This window comes from Coffea arabica, chromosome 10c (genome assembly GCF_036785885.1).
Source record: "Coffea arabica cultivar ET-39 chromosome 10c, Coffea Arabica ET-39 HiFi, whole genome shotgun sequence".
NCBI classification, from domain to species: Eukaryota; Viridiplantae; Streptophyta; class Magnoliopsida; order Gentianales; family Rubiaceae; genus Coffea; species Coffea arabica.
The window spans coordinates 38,911,534-38,926,514 of NC_092329.1; positions in this window are offsets into that span (position 1 = coordinate 38,911,534).

The window sequence follows — 14,981 nt, forward strand, 5'->3', positions numbered from 1 at the left end:
GGGCTATTTATAGCCTTACATAGAGATGAACAACTAAATGTGGAACTAGTCTTGAGTTGTGGTCTTGACTAAGACTAACAATTGTAGGCTTGACTATTTCCATAAGACTAAAAATTGTGGGCTTGACCAAACCTTATGAGGTCATTGCTTAGGTAAATAACCTTATGAGGTCATCGCTTAGGTAAATAAAGCAAGGCTATGGACCATAAAGCCCTTATTACAAACGACTTAACTAAAACAATAATTGTGATTAGATGGGCAGACGACTTGAGCTTATAAAGCGTGCCCACGCCTTATAATGACTTTGCTGCAATGAAGCTGAATGAACTGCTCGAGCTCGTGTAATCCAATGGCATAGCTTAACTCGTATCATTTTCCTCTCAATTTTCTCGGCCTTATCATTTCCTGTTGAGCTCTCGATTTTTTCTATTTTTTTCTTCTCATTCTCAAGCTCGCTCTCCTTGTTTAGGCTTTCTTGATCTTCACGAACTTGGATAGGAGTGAGTGGCACAAGCACAATCCTCTTCTCGCCTTGCTTGAAGGAGTATTTATTGGTAATGCTATCGAATGTAACTCCCTTGTCGAATTGCCATGGTCTCCCCAATAGTATGTGACATGCTTGCATAGGGACCACGTCGCATAACACCACGTCCTCATACTTTCCAATTCGGAAAGGTACTTTAATGAGGAGGGGCTCAAGGCTGCTCAAACTTCTAGTGCTCAAGTCATGCAAATACCCAGTGGTCCAATTACAAGAGCGCGTGCTAGGAGAATTCAAGAATCACTTCAAGCTCTTGTTTGCACGATTCAAGAACGAGTTGGTGATGACTTGAGGTCCATTGAAGGGTTACATAATGGAGAAACTACTCTATACACTTTCCTTCAAATGGAAGATTCAAGTGAAGACTAGTCCACAGAGTTCTAGGTTGCTAATTAGGGTTTTCGTTACCATTACTAGTTGTTTGTTAGCATTAATAATTTCGGTCAATTTCCACTTCACTCTGGCCGAATTTTAGAGTCTTAATTTAGCCAATTAGTTGTTAGATATTTTACCCTTAATGAAGGGCAAAGTCGTCCATTGGGCATTCTAGGGTTTGAGTCATGTAAGGCTATATATAGCCTAGGTTTTCATTCATTGAGGACAATTCAGATTTTATAACATATTCGTGAGTTTATTCACTCTCTCTTGCTTCAAGAGAATTTCCTTTGAATACTTGAGAATCAATCTCAAGTTGTTCAACGAACTTATCAATCAAGTAGTCTCCTTGATTGTGGCGTTCTTCTATCTATACTTTTGGTTCACTAAAGTGGCTAGTCGTGGGTTAAGGAATCTCCTTAGTTCGTGGCTCGTGATTCTAGAAGGGTCAAAGTTCCGCAAATCATCCCAACTTGGTGTTCGTCTAGATCCGTCTCACATCAGTTGGTATCCAGAGCTAGTCGACGACATCAAGTATATCCCGTTGAGTTTGTTCGTAAGCTTTCTAGTCAATTTTATTTTGCAATTCTGGTCGTGTCTTCCTTTGTGTCAAGTCCGATTGTTATTACAAAAAAAAAAAAAAAAGTACTGTAGCATCGTACTGTTCATCGCTACTGTAGCGATACTGTTCACCGCGTCGCACTGTAGCGATACTGTTCACCGCTACTGTAGCGATACTGTTCATCCCAAAAAAAAAACTTTTGTTCATAACTTGTGTTTCTTTTCTTATTTTGGTGTCTTGTTATATTGTTTTTGAAGTTTTGTGTTGGTTTAGAGTAAAAAAAAAAAAAAAAAAAAAAATCCAACCACTAGGGTTTCCTTGGGCGCAAGTTTCTTGCCAAATCTGTCCAAACTTTAGTTTATTCCACCAAGTTGTTTTAATTAATTTCCTAAACTGATTTTGTGGTTGAACTTGTTTGGGGTTGGAATCTTGGAGAGGGACTACCATAATCTAGGGTTTCTTGAGTTTCTTGAAACTAATCTTGAAGTCTTGAAACTTTGATACATGTCTTGATAATTATTGGAGGATTGAAGGAGAACATTGGATTGACATTAAATTCTGGAATTCTACCCAAAAAAAACAGCCGAGTAATTGTGTGTTCTTAGAGTCAAAAAAAAAAAAACAAACAGAAAAAGGAAAAGAGAAAAGGCATTCGGGTAGCAAACAACAAAGAAGGAAGCCGCACTTTTATTTGCCAAATTCTGTCTTGTTGCACTTGTTCCAACAAACCAGAAAATTACATCAAGAAAAGACTACTCAAAAGTTTTGACCAACCTCCTCTTGAAAATCTTGCACACCTTGAGCCTTGATCACTTGTATCACCCGTTGAGTTTTTTGAGGATCTTGACCATCTTGATTCTTGAAGATTTGCACCTCCCTACGTATAAACAATTTCTTGTACGTCCTTGCATCCATACGGGGCTTTCTTGGCTTAGGAGTAAACCTCTTGGGAGTTTCTTGAGCAGGCCGCTTGGGGTATTCTTGGGTGACGTTGCTTGTGTCATCTTGTGAAGCCATTGTTTAGCACCAAGCGTCAAAACTGTCCTTGTGTGGAGCAAAGAGGGGACGGCCGAATTGCTTGTTCTTTGAAGGGGAGTATAGCCGAGTTTTATGGAAGGTTTTTAGAAGCAAAATTCTGGAAAATTTTAGAGGTTAGGAAGTTACCAAATCTGGAAAATTTTTCAGGAAGTTCTAGCCGACTATGAGAGGGATTTAAGAAGAGGGAATTCTGGAATTTTCTGAGATTAGTTTCGGTTGGAATAGGAAACTACCAAATTCTGTTTTGCACTTGGTTGACCAGCCGACTTTAGGAAAGGAACAAGGAGAAGGAAATCTGGAAAATTTTTGGAAACAATTCTGTTTTGGTATAGCTGATTTTGAGGAAGGTTAAGGGGGTACAAAATCTGGAATGTTTTGGGAACCAATCCTATTTCCATTTAGCCGACCTTAAGGAACTTTCCAAAAAGTACAACACCTAATTTGTTTTCCAGAAAAATCAATTAGGAAAATTAAGGAAACACTTGGGAAACTCCATCATTGTATTTGGACATTCTTCGTTTCATTCCTTATCATTTCATTCTTCATTTCATTCCGTTTCTACTTTTGTTCCTTGTTACTTTAGTACAATTGGGAGCTATTTGATTAAAGTTTGATTGAATTTCCTTGAGAAAATTTCTGATTTCTTCAAAGGTACCTATCAAGTGGCTTGAGAAGTGAATTGGTGAGAGCATTAGAGGGACATAAACACTTGAGTGAAAACACGAGAGGAGTGAAACACTTAAGGGAGCAAGTGAGACCTTTTCTACTAACAATTTGTCAAGTTTTGCAGGTTCACCATGTCTCAGGAAAATGAACTTACCATTGCTCAGTTATCACTTAAAATGGATGCTATGTGGAAGGAAATGCAGAGGAGACTGGACCAACGACTGGAAACGATCCATGAGCAGATTGATCACCTAAGTTCATCTAGGGCTTCATCTAGGAAATCTAAAGGAAAATCCGCCCTGGAGGAATCTAGTGACTCCAACGCCGATTCGGACCGTGAGACCTACAGACAAGGGAGACCGAAGAGGAACACAAGAGCAATTGGTGATGCAATCCAAGGGATTAAGATGAAGATTCCTCCATTCCAAGGCAAATCCGATCCGGATACATACCTTGAATGGGAAAGTCGGGTAGAGCTAGTATTTGATTGTAATGACTACACCGATGCCCAAAAATTGAAACTTGCCATAGTAGAATTCACCGACTATGCCATAGTTTGGTGGGAGCAAGTGGTTACCAGCAGGAGAAGGTGTGGTGAACCACCTATAACCACGTGGACTGAGCTCAAGAGACTTATGAAGAAGCGATTTGTACCAAGTCACTATCATAGAGACTTGTACAAAAAACTTCAAACCTTGACGCAAGGCCAACGCTCAGTTGAGGACTACTACAAGGACATGGAAATCTCCATGTTGAGAGCTGATATTCAAGAAGATCGAGAAGCTACAATGGCAAGATTTCTCAGTGGTCTAAGGGTTGAGATAGCCGATCAACTTGAGCTTCAATACTATGTGGAGATAGATGATATGGTTGACAAGGCTATCAAGATTGAGCAAAGACTCAAGAGGAGGGGTGCAACCAGAAATTATAACCCTCCTCCACAAACATTTACTCGTCCATTCCAGCCTAGAAGGGAAGAGAGAGGTTCGAATACTTGGAACCCTCCAAGGCCGAAGCATGATCAAGGTCCAAGCTCACGGCCGTCTTTTGCCAAACCAGACTCCAAGGTTATTTCCAAGCCACCAATCGAAACTTCAAAACCTAGGAGTCGTGACACCAAATGTTGGAGGTGTCAAGGAGTTGGGCATATTGCAAGCCAATGTCCAAACCCAAGGGCCATGCTTGTCCTACCAAATGGAGACATTGTCACTGATGATGAAGAAGAGGAATACACAGACATGCCTCCCTTGGTTGAAGAGGAAGATGAGATAGAAGAAGTTCCAACTCAAGACAAGGTTGGATTGGTAGCAAGAAGAGCACTAGCTACTCAAGCTAGTAAAGATGAGCTTCAACGTGACAACATTTTTTACACTAGGTGCCATGTGACCAACAAGGTATGCAGTTTGGTGATCGATCCCGGAAGTTGTACTAATGTTGCTAGTGCATTGATGGTGGAGAAACTAAACTTGCCGACTAGTGAGCACCCTCGTCCCTACAAGCTTCAGTGGTTAAACAACAGTGGAGAGGTACGTGTTCTTAAACAAGTTTTGGTTACTTTTCGCATTGGTAGGTATGAAGATGATGTTATGTGTGATGTAGTACCAATGCAAGCTGCACATATACTCTTAGGGCGTCCTTGGCAATTTGACAAAAGAGTCACTTTTGATGGTTTCTTGAACAAATACTCTTTTATGCATAATTGTAAAAAGATTACACTTGCACCTCTTACACCTCAACAAGTGCATGAGGATCAAGTTAGTCTACAAAAAGAGTATGACCTGCATGCTACCACCAAGAAGGACAACGCCAAAGCTAAGAAATTAGTGTTGGCCGACCCTTCTTCAAGTAAGTTGGATCACTCTCATTCGGCCTTAGAGCCCACACAGGAGAGAAAATCCAGCATGCTTGCCATGGTAAAAGATGTGAGAAAGGCCTTGCACTCTCACCAGATTTTATTTATTTTATTTTGCAAAGGGTCCTTATTCACTAATGCTCTTGATGCTTCCTTGCCTAGTAGTATTACTAACCTTTTGCAGGAGTATCAAGACGTCTTTCCTGAGGATATACCTACTGGTTTGCCTCCATTAAGAGGAATTGAACATCAAATTGATTTCATTCCTGGATCTTCCCTTCCCAACAAGGCACCATATAGGACCAATCCTGAGGAAACCAAGGAGCAACAACGACAAGTGGAGGAATTGCTTAGTAAGGGTTGGATTCAAGAGAGTCTAAGCCCTTGTGCTGTACCAGTTCTACTTGTTCCAAAGAAAGATGGAGGATGGAGAATGTGCACTGATTGTAGGGCAATTAATGCCATCACGGTAAAGTATCGACATCCCATAACTCGTTTGGATGACATGCTTGATGAATTACATGGTGCTATCATTTTTACTAAGATTGATTTGAAAAGTGGTTACCATCAAATTCGCATGAAAGAAGGAGATGAATGGAAAACTGCATTTAAAACAAAACATGGACTTTTTGAGTGGTTGGTCATGCCTTTTGGGCTAACCAATGCACCAAGTACTTTTATGAGACTAATGAATCATGTTTTACGTTCTTTCATTGGTAAATTTGTGGTTGTTTACTTTGATGATATTTTGATCTATAGTAGGAGTCTAGATGAGCATGTTGTGCATTTACAAATGGTCCTGGATGCACTTCGCAAGGCGAGCCTCTACGCTAACCTTAAAAAGTGTACCTTTTGCACAAATCAATTGGTTTTCCTAGGTTATGTTGTAAGTGAGCAGGGAATTCATGTTGATCAAGAAAAGGTGAAGGCTATTAATGATTGGCCAACTCCTACCAATGTAAGTGAGGTGAGAAGTTTCCATGGCTTGGCAAGCTTTTATAGGCGTTTTGTCAAGGATTTTAGCACAATTGCTGCCCCACTTACATCCATTGTCAAGAAAAATGTGCAATTTCATTGGGGAGAAGACCAAGCTAAGTCTTTCCAATTACTTAAACACAAGCTCACACATGAACCTGTTCTTAGTTTACCTAATTTTGACAAAGCTTTTGAAGTAGAGTGTGATGCTTCTGGTATAGGTATTGGAGCTGTTCTACTCCAAGAGGGTCGCCCGATTGCCTACTTTAGCGAGAAGTTGAATGGAGCTGCTCTCAACTACTCAACCTATGATAAGGAACTAATGGCCTTGGTACGGGCTCTCCAAACATGGCAACATTACCTACGCCCTCGTGCGTTTGTCTTGCACACCGACCATGAGTCGCTCAAGCATATCAAGTCCCAAGACAAGTTGAGTAAGCGACATGCACGATGGATTACATTCATTGACAGTTTTACCTTTGTGATCAAATACAAGGCAGGTAAGACGAATGTACTGGCTGATGCACTCTCGCGAAGGCATTCACTTATCACTACATTAGATGCTAAGTTGCTTGGTTTTGAATTCCTTAAAGAATTTTATGCAACTGACTCAGATTTTGGTGAGATTTTTAACTCTTTGCCACGACACTCTCGTGAGCATTATTTCATCTCTCAGGGGTTCTTATACTTCAAAGACAAGCTTTGCATTCCCAAGAGCTCCATGCGCACGCTCCTGGTAAGGGAAGCTCATGGAGGTGGTTTAATGGGGCATTTTGGCATTGCCAAGACCTTGATGATTCTCCAAGAGCATTTCTTCTGGCCCCGCATGAGGAGTGACGTGGAAAGGCACATTGAAAGGTGTGTGACTTGTCACCAAGCAAAATCAAAGGTACACCCTTATGGTCTCTATACACCTTTGCCTATTCCACATGCACCATGGGTTGATCTGTCGATGGATTTTGTGCTTGGTCTACCTAGGACTAGACAAGGACATGATTCAATCTATGTGGTAGTTGACCGTTTTTCCAAAATGGCTCATTTTATTCCTTGTCTCAAAACAGATGATGCTAAGCATGTTGCAGATTTATTCTTTCGTGAGATAGTTAGATTACATGGCATGCCTCGCACTATTGTTTCTGATAGGGACGCCAAATTCCTTAGCTATTTTTGGAAAACTTTGTGGTGTAAACTAGGTACTAAGTTGCTATTTTCTACTTCTAGTCACCCACAAACTGATGGTCAAACCGAAGTGGTTAATAGGACTTTATCCACCCTATTGCGTGCCATTATTAAAAAGAACATTAAATCTTGGGAAGACTGCTTACCACATGTGGAATTTGCTTATAATCGCACTGTTCATTCTGCTACACAGTATTCGCCGTTTGAAATTGTGTATGGCTTTAACCCTCTCACACCTTTGGATTTAACTCCTTTACCTGTTCATGAGAGAGTTAACTTGGATGGTAAGAATAAAGCTGCATATGTACGTGAGTTACACACTAAGGTGCGAGCTAACATCGAGAAGCGTACACTCCAATACATCCAAAGTGCCAACAAGGGGCGCCGCAAGATGGTGTTTGAGCCTGGCGATTGGGTCTGGATACACATGCGGAAAGAGAGGTTCCCAGTCAAAAGGCGTAGTAAACTACTTCCCCGGGGAGATGGTCCATTCCAAGTCCTGGAGCGTATAAATGACAATGCCTACAAACTTGAACTTCCAGGTGAGTATGGGGTACATGCTACTTTTAATGTCTCTGACTTGAGTCCTTTTCATGCAGACGATGAGTTTGATTTGAGGACAAATCGCCTTCAAGAGGGGGGGACTAATGAGGAGGGGCTCAAGGCTGCTCAAACTTCTAGTGCTCAAGTCATGCAAATACCCAGTGGCCCAATTACAAGAGCGCGTGCTAGGAGAATTCAAGAATCACTTCAAGCTCTTGTTTGCACGATTCAAGAACGAGTTGGTGATGACTTGAGGTCCATTGAAGGGTTACATAATGGAGAAACTACTCTATACACTTTCCTTCAAATGGAAGATTCAAGTGAAGACTAGTCCACAGAGTTCTAGGTTGCTAATTAGGGTTTTCGTTACCATTACTAGTTGTTTGTTAGCATTAATAATTTCGGTCAATTTCCACTTCACTCTGGCCGAATTTTAGAGTCTTAATTTAGCCAATTAGTTGTTAGATATTTTACCCTTAATGAAGGGCAAAGTCGTCCATTGGGCATTCTAGGGTTTGAGTCATGTAAGGCTATATATAGCCTAGGTTTTCATTCATTGAGGACAATTCAGATTTTATAACATATTCGTGAGTTTATTCACTCTCTCTTGCTTCAAGAGAATTTCCTTTGAATACTTGAGAATCAATCTCAAGTTGTTCAACGAACTTATCAATCAAGTAGTCTCCTTGATTGTGGCGTTCTTCTATCTATACTTTTGGTTCACTAAAGTGGCTAGTCGTGGGTTAAGGAATCTCCTTAGTTCGTGGCTCGTGATTCTAGAAGGGTCAAAGTTCCGCAAATCATCCCAACTTGGTGTTCGTCTAGATCCGTCTCACATCATACTTGGACTTGCTTGGTCACACGAACATCCCCACTATCATTCAACCATTGCAAACGATAAGGTGTTGGATGTCGTAGAGTGGGTAGTGCTAGTTTCTCCACCATCAAGGCACTAGCGACGTTAGCACAACTACCTCCGTCTATGATCAAACTACATACCTTGCCTTTGATATAGCAACGGGTGTAGAAAATGTTCTCCCTTTGTGCATGGTCGGCAGCTTTCACTTGGGTTGCTAAGGCTCGTCTGACAACGAGTCCAACTCGTTCATCGACGGGTAATGCTTCCTCTTCTTCCTCTTCTTCCTCAAGGGATGGCAACTCCTCCTTCTCATCCTCATCATCGGTGAAAAACTCACCATTGGGTAAGATGATCATAGTGCGTTGGTTCGGGCATTGGCTAGCAATATGCCCTCGGCCTTGGCATTTGAAGCATCTAGTATCTCGATTTCGTCCCATGCTCGACTCAATGGCAGTCTTTGGTGTTGCCGTAGACTCCCACTTAGTCATATCCGGCCTTGGTCTTGAAGGGATGGAATTACTCGGCCCTTTATCCTCTTTCTTTGGTGGTGTAGTTCGGAGATAAGAGGGTGAAAAGTTGGAGTAACTCCGAGTCGAACCCCTCCTCTTAATCCTCCTTTCAATCTTGATGGCCTTTTCCACCAAATCCCCAAGTTCCACATAGTGGTGTAACTCTACTTGGTCAGCGATTTCGGGCCTTAGTCCGTTCAAGAAGCGTGCCATTGTTGCTTCTCGATCCTCCATGATGTCTGCCCGTAGCATGAGTATTTCCATTTCTTTGTGATAGTCCTCGACATTTCGTGCTCCTTGGTTGAGGCTTTGAAGCTTTTGGTACAAGTCACGGTAGTAGTGACTAGGTACGAAACGCTTCCTCATTAGTCGTCTTAGCTCTGTCCAAGTTTGTATGGTAGGTTCACGACTCCTCCTTCGACTAGTGGAGAGTTGATCCCACCACACAACGGCGTAGTCGGTGAATTCGACCACGGCCAACTTGACCGTTTGCTCTTCCGAGTAAGTATTGCAGTCGAAAACAAATTCAATCCGCTTCTCCCACTCTAAATAGGCATCAGGGTCTGATCGTCCTTGGAAAGGCGGAATTTTCATCTTTATGCCCGGAATGTGGTCATTTGAAGGCCTAGCATCACGCTTGGACCTACTTTGCTTATGCTCATAGTTGTTGTCTGAGTTAGAGTCACTAGACTCATGTGCATAAGCCTTTCCACGGCTGCCTTTGGAGCTTCCACGAGACAACTCTAAGCTGTCAATGCGTTGGTGCATCAGTTCAAGTTTTTGGTCCATCATGCATCCCAATTCGCCTTTGATTGCTTCTGTGAAAAGTTTAAGATCAAAAGCTTGGGAGCTTGCTCCCCCCTCGTTAGCCATGGTAGCCTGTAAAAAAATGAACGTCGCCAACCTTGTGACGAAACCCGTAAAAGATTAGCTTCAGGATCGACAAGAGGACACCAAGTTTGAAGCGGATGACCTCAACCCGTTAATCACGTGGTTAACGAACCTTGGTATAATGGTAGAAGACGCCACAACCTAGTGCGATTCTAGATTGATAAGTCACGAACACCTAGAGAAATTCTAAGGTATTCAAGAAGCCTTGGAGAAACCAAGAAAAACTCTCAAAATCTGATTTATTGATTGAATGCCTAAACCATTGGAAGTGTGGGCTATTTATAGCCTTACATAGAGATGAACAACTAAATGTGGAACTAGTCTTGAGTTGTGGTCTTGACTAAGACTAACAATTGTAGGCTTGACTATTTCCATAAGACTAAAAATTGTGGGCTTGACCAAACCTTATGAGGTCATTGCTTAGGTAAATAACCTTATGAGGTCATCGCTTAGGTAAATAAAGCAAGGCTATGGACCATAAAGCCCTTATTACAAACGACTTAACTAAAACAATAATTGTGATTAGATGGGCAGACGACTTGAGCTTATAAAGCGTGCCCACGCCTTATAATGACTTTGCTGCGATGAAGCTGAATGAACTGCTCGAGCTCGTGTAATCCAATGGCATAGCTTAACTCGTATCATTCCCCTCCTCTTGAAAGCAATTTGCCCACAAATTGAAACATGAATGATGATAAGAAAAGTTACATGCCGTCGAGTCAATTTTGTTATGATTACCACAAGTTTCATCCAATGCATAAACCACTTGCTAAGCTGGAAACTAAACCTTGTTGAACTTTGAATCTCACGAACCAGTTTCAATGTATGCCCAACTTGATCGCTTATGATCATGTGGTAAGGATCCTCAAAGTGATGCGATGTAGATCCTATGAAATCAGACTCCTCAAACTTGAATAAGCTTGCAAAGTATGGAAGCTGACTTGGTGAAGTTGGAGCTTCAAGTGGACTAGGTACAAGATGAACATAGGTATTGTAGTGACCATTGAAGACCTTGCTCCTTGTGTAAACTCGTGGAACGTGGTCGATTCTAATGTCTTGAGGGTACACATAGTTTGATCCTCCAAAGACGTGAACAGCGTTGAAATCATCCGATTCCATGAATGGGAACCAAATTGATCTAACTCCTAGAAGACAAACTCCATGGAAACTCGCAAATTGTACAATTGACTTTGGGATGGAACATTGTAAGATCAAAGCGATTGCACTTTGCTTGATCTCGCACAAAACAAGGAACACTAGACAGAGCACTGTTAAGGTTGTTAGAATGGCAATAAATCCCCCCACTCTCATTTTTGTTGAAACTTAAAATCTCAGTCAATACTTTGGATTTTTCAATCTCTTTCTCATGCTCAATAGCTGTCTTTTTCCTCTCATTATTTTCAACCTCTTTCTCCTTTTCAACTCCCTCGGATTTTACCTCATCAGTCACAATTTCCTCATCTAGCTCTTTTTTCATACTATAATGCTCATGCTCACTTTTCATGTATGCTAGATCAGTACAAAGTTGGTCATAAATAAGTGGTACAAGTGCAGAACGACGACCATTAAATAAGAAGGAATACTTATTAGTATGTCCATCATATTTAACTTCTCGCCTCAACATCCACGCCTTGCCCAGCAACACATGTGTTATTTGAATTGGGACTACATCACACAACACCTCATCCACATACTTGCCAATTTGAATAGGTACAAGTGTGTGCTTAGTAACCCAAACATCACCATGAGCACTCGGCAACTTATACGGTTGAAGATGATCAATAGTTGGAAGATTTAATTTGTGAACCATGATAGCGCTTGCAAGATTGACTTCACAACTCTTATCAATGGCCAAGCTGCATGTTTTATCTTTGACACCACAACGAGTATAAAACCAATCATGCAACTGAGATTTGACGATATCCAATTGTTCATCTACACCACGTAATGCTACTTCTTTGACTCCCTTAGGATCAAGAAGAAGATGTTGTAAGCTAGCTTTTAAATGCCTCGTATTCGCCATGATGTATGAGGAAACCTGCAAAAAATTAGTGAAACAAAAGATATTTTTCCTCGCCACACAAGCTCACATGTTTACACTCGTCACTCGTGTATCACTCAAGTGTTTAAAACACTCTAATTAACTCACCAAGGTATTTTCAAGGCTCCTCGGTCAACTCCTCGAACAAGTTAGAACTCCTTCTAGTGTGGATCGACTTACCAACCAGGGTCACAAGATTGTAGCACTTTGAACGAAAAAAAAAATAAAGGATGAAGGGACTGACCACGACTCAAAGAATGACTCAAAGTTGAATTTTAAGGATCCTAGACAAAACTCTACCCAAAACTGGAATTTTGAGCTGCTGGTTGCTGCATTTTTGGGCAATGTTTTGGTAGATAAATGGACACTTAGAGGATTCAGAATGACACTTAAAACTGACCTAATGATGCACAAAAATTTCCAGAATTCATGATTGGACAGAAATCCCCAATGGTTGCCAAGATGGAATCCGAATGGAAGATGAATTTGTGTTGCGGTAGGACTGTTTTGGAAACTCAAGGCTGATTTTTTTTTTTAAACCATTGGAAACAAGGATTAGTCTTCCTATTTACTGGTTCCCACGAATTCTAAGGTCAAGTTCAAGATTGGAACTGATTTGGTTCCTTTTGGGAACAAGGGTGGAAAATTTGACTTGAACAGGTTGGAAATTTTGACTTCAATAGGTTGGAAAATTTGACTTCAATAGGCTGAATGTTCTTCTTCTTCCTTTGTTTTTGTTTTCTAATCAGCCAAGAAGAGTCAAATTTCGTGGCTAAAATGTTCTTAGTCAAGAAAGAAGATTATTGTGGTGAAGACAAGGATTTTGGCAGCTGGAATTTTGCAGCCTTGTTGTTTACCAAGATTTGATTCCCAAAACCCAGAAACTTCAAGATTCTTTCAAGAATTCAAGATGTTAATTTCCAGAATTCAAGAAACACGAAATTGAAGATGATTTCCTCCCCAAACAATCCAAGATTTCACGATTTGATCAAGACAGATTTTGGTTGTCTTCAAGAATCCCAACTAAAGTTCCAAGAACTTCAAGATTGTGGTTTTAAACAATCAGGAACTTCAAGAAACCCAAGTTTTGATCAAGACAGATTTCCAGGAATTTTTGTAAGGTTAGCCAGCTATTTTTTTTTTGTATGTAAACAAGAACACAAGGTAATAACTAGATAGGACTCTAAAACCCTTGCTACAAACTGATTTATTTCGGATGAACAGTAACCTCGAATGATCAAATAGAACAAAAGACTGGAATTGAATGGATATAACAGGATAGAAACAAGACTCAAACAAGGAATCAAGAATAAGACACAAAAAAAAAAGGCTGGACCAAACCAGGCTAACCACAGCAATTAACAACAACTAGACACAAGTTTATGTCGTAACAAATCTGGAAAAATAACGCAAGAACACGAAGTAACAAATCTGGAAATTGCGGATAGCAACTTAGAACACGAAAATAGAATTTTCAACAACTTGACTCGAAAAGTAAATAAAAAAAAAGGATATAACGTGATACCTCTTAATTAGCTCTGATTACCAACTGATACGAACGTCGCCAACCTTGTGACGAAACCCGTAAAAGATTAGCTTCAGGATCGACAAGAGGACACCAAGTTTGAAGCGGATGACCTCAACCCGTTAATCACGTGGTTAACGAACCTTGGTATAATGGTAGAAGACGCCACAACCTAGTGCAATTCTAGATTGATAAGTCACGAACACCTAGAGAAATTCTAAGGTATTCAAGAAGCCTTGGAGAAACCAAGAAAAACTCTCAAAATCTGATTTATTGATTGAATGCCTAAACCATTGGAAGTGTGGGCTATTTATAGCCTTACATAGAGATGAACAACTAAATGTGGAACTAGTCTTGAGTTGTGGTCTTGACTAAGACTAACAATTGTAGGCTTGACTATTTCCATAAGACTAAAAATTGTGGGCTTGACCAAACCTTATGAGGTCATTGCTTAGGTAAATAACCTTATGAGGTCATCGCTTAGGTAAATAAAGCAAGGCTATGGACCATAAAGCCCTTATTACAAACGACTTAACTAAAACAATAATTGTGATTAGATGGGCAGACGACTTGAGCTTATAAAGCGTGCCCACGCCTTATAATGACTTTGCTGCGATGAAGCTGAATGAACTGCTCGAGCTCGTGTAATCAAATGGCATAGCTTAACTCGTATCATAATGAGTGCTTTAAATCTTAGGACAAGGTATGTAGTTTAGGAAAATTATATTTTAAAGTGAGGGTTCTCACATACCAAACCAAGCTAGGAACATGTGCGGAAATGAAGTTTGATTCAAGAAACAAAAGACAGATTTGATGTTATTTTCTGTAGCGGACACAGCTGAGGCTACGCTTATCGGATTGGTGTACAATTTATACCGTTTCAAAGCTAAGACAAAGGCCTACAACTTTGATGTAGACCACTCAGTCCAATTCGTAGTGTAGCTAGGTCAAAATTTTAATGTACAAAACCAGAATCTCACAAACAGGTTAGCTAACCGCACTATGGTTAAAAGACAAAAACTCAGGCTACTGAAGTCTGATTGAGGCGTTTTCAGGGGCATTGGAAAGCTAACACATAGCACTACAATTTCTGTGTTTTTGCCAAATGCTAAGTCAGTACACATCAGGGTAAACAGATGCGGTCAGATTGGTGAAATGTCAAAACTGTCCCTCAAGTTCTACCTATGGTAGTCAGGGGTAATTTTGTCTTTTTACATGCTACAGTGATTGGATTGAGTTGAAAGTTTACAAGAAGTTATAAAACATTATTCTCTACAACTTTTATGTTTTATGCTAAGTCTAATTCGGCCTCCAACCTAGTCAAACAGAACCGGTCATAACAGGAGATGTGAAAAACTGAAATCTGGAATTTGGGGTTTCAAAGGGAAATCTCTTCATTTCTTGCTTAAATCACTACCACAATCT